Genomic DNA, 8,365 nt, shown 5'->3' with positions numbered 1-8,365 from the left:
TCAAGAAATAAATGAATATATCTCGACTTCCGGTTTGGGATCCATGGAGGTCTAACGCAGCTCTAAGAGCTGAGCTGTCCGGGCTGCTGTTTTGGAGGCTAGAGGGGCGAGGAATTGCCCACAGCCAACTGTTCTCAGGTGGAGTACAGGCTTAGAATGCTCAAGAACCTGAGGGCACATTGATCTCGGGCGAAAGGGGGTCCTGCGCAATGGACTGTCTCCCGTCCCTTGAGGTCCCACCCGAAGAAAGGTTTTGCCAAGATCTCTACAGCAGTTTTGGAGCCAATTTGGTTGGCATAAGACCTGCATGCCCAAGCTTCATACAGGGACAAGGGGACTTGAAGTGAATTGAATACAGAAACAGTGATTACAACCCGCGAAAATGACTAAGAAGGTAAAGATTACTATCTCTTGAAACGGGACAGATTACTTTAAGAAATAAAGTACTAAAGCGAATTTAAAAACTGCCACAGACTGATTACAAGGAGGGGAAATTCTGGCAAGAAATTTTTTTAAAAAAGGACTATGTATAACGGAGTTAGTAGAGAAAGTTGATTATTGTTTACATACCTGTGGAGAGGAAGAGATAGTGGACTGTGGGAAAGTCTCAATATCGCGAGAATTGCTGTGTGTGGCAGAGGAACAGGAAGTACGTCAGAACGATAGAGAAGCTGGAGAGAAGTGGCCTTTTCTATGTGACAGGAAGTAGAAGAACGCCATTTTGAAGAAGGGAAAGGTCGTGGCTTCAGCGGAACAGGAAGTAGGCCATCTTGGATTAGAAGTATAGTTGAAATAACCATAGAGAAAAGACGCCCGACATTTTGGACTGTGTAAATGTGTTTTTTTAAGAAATAAAATAAATTCGGGACTTTCAAAAGTAAAAGTATATAAAGTCAAACGCCACAGAGTTAAGAAAAAGAGCGGACTCATGGGAGTGAGGTAAAGCTAGCCCCACAATGTTGAAAAAGGAGTGGCAAGCAGCAATTGAAAGTTTGGACAAAAAAGTTTCAGAAGGAAACAAAGAAGTTAAAGACATGATACAAGAGATGGCGAAAGAGTTTAAAGAGACACTTAAGAGGGAACTGGCGGAACTGACGAAAGGTATGAAAAAAATACAAAATGACTTGCAAGCCACACAGCAAAGAGTTAATGTAGTAGAAAATGCAATGGACACCTTAGCAGACACGCAATGAACTGAGATGAGGGCGATGAGAGGCAGAATGGCTGTCGCAGAAAGTAAACATATGGAGAAACAACTGAGATTTCGTGGTTTGCCGGAAATTGAGGGAAAATCTGCCCAAGAACAGATTACAGAAGTTTTGGCAGGATACCTGGGGAAAGAGGAAGACGAAATTGCGGCTATCCTAGACGTGGTATACAGAATAAATTCAAGATTTGCGACCCAGAGGAAATTACCAAGAGATATGATTGTGCAATTCACGACTAGAAACACAAGAGAAATGATTGTGAGTAAACAATTTCAGGATCCATTAGAGGTCGACGGCAAGGCTGTGATTATCATGAAGGAATTGCCCAGATCGGTGCTGTTGGATCGGAAAAAATATAAAGACTTAGTCCAGATTTTGAAGGACATGAAGATAAGATACAGATGGGAAATACCAGAAGGACTGTCCTTTGAATTCGGAGGAGCTAAAAAGCGCATCAGATCTGAATTGGAGATGGAAAACTTCATTAGGGACAATGAAAAGGACTTACCAATAACAAGATTATGATTATGGAGTGCAAAATTATATCTTGGAATGTAAATGGACTTGACTCGCCTAATAAGAGAAAAAATATCTTCCACTGGCTACTGAAACAAAAATGTGACATCGTATGCTTGCAAGAAACTCATATTAAAAAGCAAGATATAAAATATTTAAAGTCTGCAAAATTGGGAAGTGAATTTGTGGCTGCTTCAAAAAAAAAAGAAAAAAAGGTGTGGTGTTGTATATAAAAGAAGAATTACAGCCAAAATTAGTGGTGAGTGATGTGGAAGCTAGATATCTAGCAGTGGAAATAATGTGGAATTTAAAGAAGCTGTTGGTGATTGGAATATATGCACCTAATGGAGCAAAAGAAAATTTTTTTAAGGACTTGGGAAAACAACTGGAGTTACTAATTTGGATGAAGATAAGAAATCTGGAAATGCACAAAAGAAAAGAGGATTACTACCAAAGTCTTTTTTTGCAATAAAGGAACAAGAAACTTTAGAAGACGTGTGGAGGAGACAGAATCCCAAAAGTAGACAATATACATTTTGACGTATTGTCGAAGGCTTTCACGGCCGGAGAACGATGGTTGTTGTGGGTTTTCCGGGCTGTATTGCCGTGGTCTTGGCATTGTAGTTCCTGACGTTTTGCCAGCAGCTGTGGCTGGCATCTTCAGAGGTGTAGCACCAAAAGACAGAGATCTCTCAGTGTCACAGTGTGGAAAAGATGTAGGTCATTTGTATCTACTCAGAAGGGGTGGGGTTGAGCTGAGTCATCCTGTAAGAGTTTCCCAGGGTGTGGAATGCTAATGGCGGGAGGCTTCACTGTATCCTGAGGAGGTTCTTTTGCATATGGATTGGTACTTGATGTGCTAATCTTCTCTGCAGGGCTATTGTTGGGGATAGAATGTTTTGTTAACCTGGTGTTTTTCAGAACTGGAAACCATGCTCTGTTCATTCTTAAGGTTTCTTCTTTCCTGTTGAAGTTTTGCTTATGCTTGTGAATTTCAATGGCTTCCCTGTGCAGTCTGACTAAGTAGTTGGAAGTGTTGTCCAGTATTTTGGTGTCCTGGAATAAGATACTGTGCCCTGTTTGAGTTAGGCTATAATCAAACAAGCCATTAGGAAAGAATCCATATGCAAAAGAACCTCCTCAGGATACAGTGAAGCCTCCCGCCATTAGCATTCCACACCCTGGGAAACTCTTACAGGATGACTCAGCTCAACCCCACCCCTTCTGAGTAGATACAAATGACCTACATCTTTTCCACACTGTGACACTGAGAGATCTCTGTCTTTTGGTGCTACACCTCTGAAGATGCCAGCCACAGCTGCTGGCGAAACGTCAGGAACTACAATGCCAAGACCACGGCAATGCAGCCCGGAAAACCCACAACAACCATCAATATACATTTTATTCTGCAAGACATTTCACTTTATCACGAATTGACATGATCTGGTCCTCCAAAGACTTAGTGTTATGGACTAAGGATGTGGAAATAATGCCTATGGTAGGCTCAGATCACAACAGAATCATGTGGAGATTTGGGAAAAGAAATAAAAGAAGAGGATGGAGAATAAATGAAGACCTATTGCAAGAAGAAGAAAACATTGAACTGTTGCGAAGAGAGACCAGATTCTTTATACAACATAACATGAACAAGGAAGTTTCGACTAATAAGGTATGGGACACTTGTAAAGCAGTAACTAGAGGCATACTAATGGATTTAAATGCAAGAGCTAGAAAGAAAAAAGAGGAGAAAAGGTTAGAGATTATGGAGAAAATAAAAGCCAAAGAGATACAACTTAAGAAGACTTCCGGTTTGGGATTCATGGAGGTCTGACGCAGCTCCATTCGCGGAGCTGACCAGACTGCCGTTTTAAGCGGCCGGCAGGGGAAATTTAGCCCGCGGCCGACTGCTCTCAGGCGGAGAGCAGGCAAAGAACGCTCAAGACCTCAGGGCGTGTTGATCTCGGGCGAGGGGGGGTTCTGTGCAACGGGCCCCCTCCCGACCCTTGAGATCCCACCCTGTGACAGGTCGGCTACGATCTCTGCGGCAGTTTCGGGGCCAATGCGGTTGGCATAAGACCTACGTACCCAAGCTTCAACAGGGGAAAGAAGTGGAGAGGAGAAATTAAGATTGAAACAGCGATTACAACCCAAGGAAAGTGAATGAGAAGGTAAAGATCACTATCTTCTGATACGGGACAGATTGTTAAAAGCAAAGAAAGAATAAAAGTAGATTTTCAAACTGCAACAGGCTAATAATAAGGAGGGGAAGACTCGGCAAGAGTTGCATTAGAAAAGTGACTAAGTTTAAGAAGTTATTAAAGAAATTGGACTATTGTTTTGAATACTTGCGTTTACAGAGCTGTGAGAAAAATTTACCATCGCGAGAGCTACTGTGGGAAGTCGGGAAACAGGAAGTACGTAATAACAATAGAGTTGCTGGAGAGAAGCGGCCCTTGCCGAAGGGCAGGAAGAAGGAAATCGCCATCTTTGAAAGGGGAAGGGTCGCGGCTTCAGCGAAAGAGGAAGTAAGCCATTTTGGATTACAAAAATCATAGAAGAACCATAGAGAAAAGATGCCCGACATTTTGGACTTTTTAAAAAAGACCGGGACATTTGAATCAAAAAAGACACTAAATTTTACGCCACGGAGTTAAGGAAGAGAGCGGACTCATGGGAGCGAACTAAAGCAAGCCCCACGATGTCGAAAAAAGAGTGGCAATCGGCAATAGAAAACTTGGATAAAAAACTTTTAGAAGTGATTAAAGAACTTAAGGACATGAAACCGGAGCTGATCAAGGAGGTTAAACAGACAGTGAAAACTGAGCTGTCAGAAGTGAAGAAAGGTATGGAAATAATGCAAAATGAATTGCAAGGGACACAGCAGAGAGTCAAAGTAGTGGAAGGCGCGGTGGAGAACTTAGCTGACACGCAACAAACAGAGATGAGACTGATGAGGGGAAGAATGGCGGTTGCGGAAAGTAAACACATGGAGAAGCAGCTGAGATTTCGCAGCTTGCTGGAAGTGGAAGGAAAGACAGCGCAAGAACAGATTACTGAGGTGTTAGCTGAATACCTGGGAAAGGAGGAGGAGGAAGTTGTGGCTATTCTGGATGTGGTATATCGTGTAAATTCAAGAATCGTGACCCAGAGGAAATTACCAAGAGATGTGATTGTGCAGTTCATGACTCGAAATATGAAAGAGAAGATTGTGACTAAACAGTTTCAAGATCCATTGGAGACTGATGGCAAGACGATTATCATTATGAAGGAACTACCCAGATCGGTGTTACTAGATCGGAAAAAATATAAAGCGCTAATTCAGATTCTGAAGGACATGAAAATCAGGTATAGATGGGAACTACCAGAAGGAGTGTCCTTTGAATTTGGAGGGGCCAAAAAGCGTATCCGATCTGAGCGAGAGATGGAGCGATTCTTAAGGGACAATGAAAAGGACTTACCAGCAATAAGATCATGAATATGGAGTGTAAAGTTTTATCTTGGAATGTAAATGGACTAAATTCACCAAACAAGAGAAAAAGCATTTTCCACTGGCTATTAAAACAAAAATGTGATATTGTATGTTTGCAAGAGACCCATATTCGAAAACAGGATGTAAAATATTTAAAATTGAAAAAATTGGGCAATGATTTTGCAGCGGCCTCTAATAAGAAAAAAAGAGGAGTGGTGTTGTATATAAAAGAGGAGCTGCGGCCAAAATTTGTAATGAAAGATGTGGACACCAGATTTATAGCAGTGGAATGTACATGGAATCTAAAGAGAGTGCTGGTAGTCGGAGTTTATGCACCTAATGGAGCAAAAGAAAGCTTCTTTGAGGATTTGAGGAAGCAACTAGATGAACTTTCATATGACCAGATAATTCTTGCTGGAGACTTCAATGGAGTGACAAATTTGGAACTAGACAAAAAATCATCAATGGCACAAAAGAAAAGAGGACTGTTACCAAAGCTCTTTTTTGAACTGATACAACAGGAGACTTTAGAAGATGGATGGAGAAGACAAAACCCTAAAAGTAGACAATTTACGTTCTTCTCTGCAAGGCATTCTACACTATCGAGAATCGACATGATCCGGGCCTCAAAAGACTTAGCGTTATGGACTAAGGAGGTGGAAATAATGCCGATGGTAGGCTCGGATCACAATCCAATTATGTGGAAATTGGGGAGAAGGAGCAAAAGGAAAGGATGGAGAATAAATGAGGATTTGTTACAAGAGGGAGAGAATATGGAAATGTTGAGAAGAGAGACAAAGTTCTTCATACAGTATAACGTGAATAAAGAAGTACCAACCAACAAGGTTTGGGATACCTACAAGGCGGTAATTAGGGGCATACTAATGGACTTAAATGGTAGAGCCAGAAAAAAGAAAGAAGAGAAGAGACAGGAGATTGTGGAGAAAATAAAAGCCAAAGAAATACAGTTAAAGAAGAGACCAGGGAAAAAGAAAATTTATCAGGATATTAAAATACTTCAAGAACAGCTGACAGCAATGAATAACAAAGAATTGGAGTGGAATCTTAAAAGACTGAATCAAAAAGCGTTCGAAGGTGCAAATAAACCTGGGAAATATCTGGCATGGCAATTGAAAAAAAGAAAGGAAAATAAAACAATAAATAAAATATGTGAAGATAATAAAACGTATTTGGAACAGACAGCCATTAATAGAGCCTTCTACAAATTCTATGCTAAATTGTATAACAAGAAAGAGGTAAACAAAGAATCAATAGCGACATACTTGGAGAAAATGAAACTCCCAGTAATTTCGGAAGCTTGGAGAGATAGATTGAATAATGAAGTAACGGATGAGGAAATCAGAAAGGCAATACAGTCAACAAACCTGGGAAAGGCGGAGAGAGTGAAGGGATGGCTTTCGGAAGTTATTGAGGAGGAACAAGCAGGTTTTTTGCCAGATAGACAAATCAGAGATAATCTAAGGACAGTGATCAATGCTATTGAATATTATGATAAGCGTTGTGATAAAGAGGTTGGTTTCTTCTTTGTTGATGCTGAAAAAGCGTTCGATAATTTAAACTGGGACTTTATGTTTGCCACTATGGAAAAGCTACAAATGGGAGAAAGATTCATAAGAGCAATCAAGGAAATTTACAGAGACCAGAATGCAGCAATTGTGGTGAATGACGAGGAGACTAAGAAACTGACTATAAGCAAAGGAACAAGACAAGGTTGCCCGTTGTCTCCGCTGTTATTCATTTTGGTATTGGAGATCCTGATGATACAAATACGACAAGATGAAGAAATTCGGGGAATAAAAATAAAGGACTTTTCTTACAAGGTCAGAGCATTTGCGGACGATATAATGTTAATTGTAGAGGACCCAATGGAGAACATGCCAAAAGTGATAGACAAGATCAAGGAGTTTGGAGATTTGGCAGGTTTCTATATTAACAAGAAGAAGTCAAAGATATTATGTAAAAACATGACTAAGCAAAAACAACAATTGCTAATGGAAATAACAGACTGTGAAGTAACAAGTAAGGTGAAATACTTGGGAATTGAACTGACTGCAAAGAACATAGATCTATTCAAAAATAACTATGAAAAATTATGGTCACAGATAGAGCAAGATCTGATTAAATGGAATAGATTGAATTTGTCATGGTTGGGAAGGATTGCAGCAGTTAAGATGAATGTGTTACCAAGAGTAATGTTTTTGCTACAGACAATACCAATTATCCGGGACTCTAAGCAGTTTGAAAAATGGCAGAGGAAAATATCAGATTTTGTTTGGGCAGGCAAGAAGCCTCGAGTGAAAATGAAAGTTTTACAAGATGCAAAAGAAAGAGGCGGAATGCAACAGCCCAATCTAAGACTTTACCACGATGCAATCTGCCTAGTGTGGTTGAAAGATTGGATGATGCTGAAGAATAAGAAATTATTGGCCCTAGAGGGATATAAAAAAATATTTGGATGGCATGCATACCTATGGTATGACAAAGTAAAAGCGAACTCTATGTTCTTACATCATTATATACGGAGAAGTCTATATGCAACCTGGAAGAAGTACAGAGACTATTTACAAGAAGGAACCGCCCTGTGGGTGGTTCCATATGAGGTAATAGATCTGAGAGCTGTCGATACTGAGCAACAGTGTTTAACTTACAAGGAGATAACCCGAATAGAATCTTCTAAACTTAAAATAAAGACACAGGACGAGTTATCACCAAATTATGACTGGTTTCAGTACAGACAGATCAGAGATCTCTACAATTCGGACTCTGCAAAGGGAGGCATAAAAACAGAGAATTCGGAACTAGAGCAGACACTTTTAAAAGACGATAAGAAGGAAATCTCTAAGGTATACCAAGTACTGTTGAAATGGTATACTGAAGATGAAACAGTTAAAGTACAAATGGTGAAGTGGGCCATAAATTTCAATAAAGAAATAACAATGGAGGCATGGGAATACTTGTGGAAGACTACAATGAAGACTACGACGTGTACTAATATCAAAGAGAACATTTACAAAATGATTTATCGTTGGTACATGACACCAAAGAAGATTGCGCTAGGGAATTTGAACACTTCTAACAAATGCTGGAAATGTAAAAAACATGAGGGCTCCCTGTATCATATGTGGTGGACGTGTGAGGTAGCTAGGCAGTA

The sequence above is a fragment of the Eublepharis macularius genome, chromosome 4, assembly GCF_028583425.1.
Source record: "Eublepharis macularius isolate TG4126 chromosome 4, MPM_Emac_v1.0, whole genome shotgun sequence".
In the NCBI taxonomy this organism is placed as follows: Eukaryota; Metazoa; Chordata; class Lepidosauria; order Squamata; family Eublepharidae; genus Eublepharis; species Eublepharis macularius.
Note: the sequence above shows the minus strand (reverse complement) of the source record.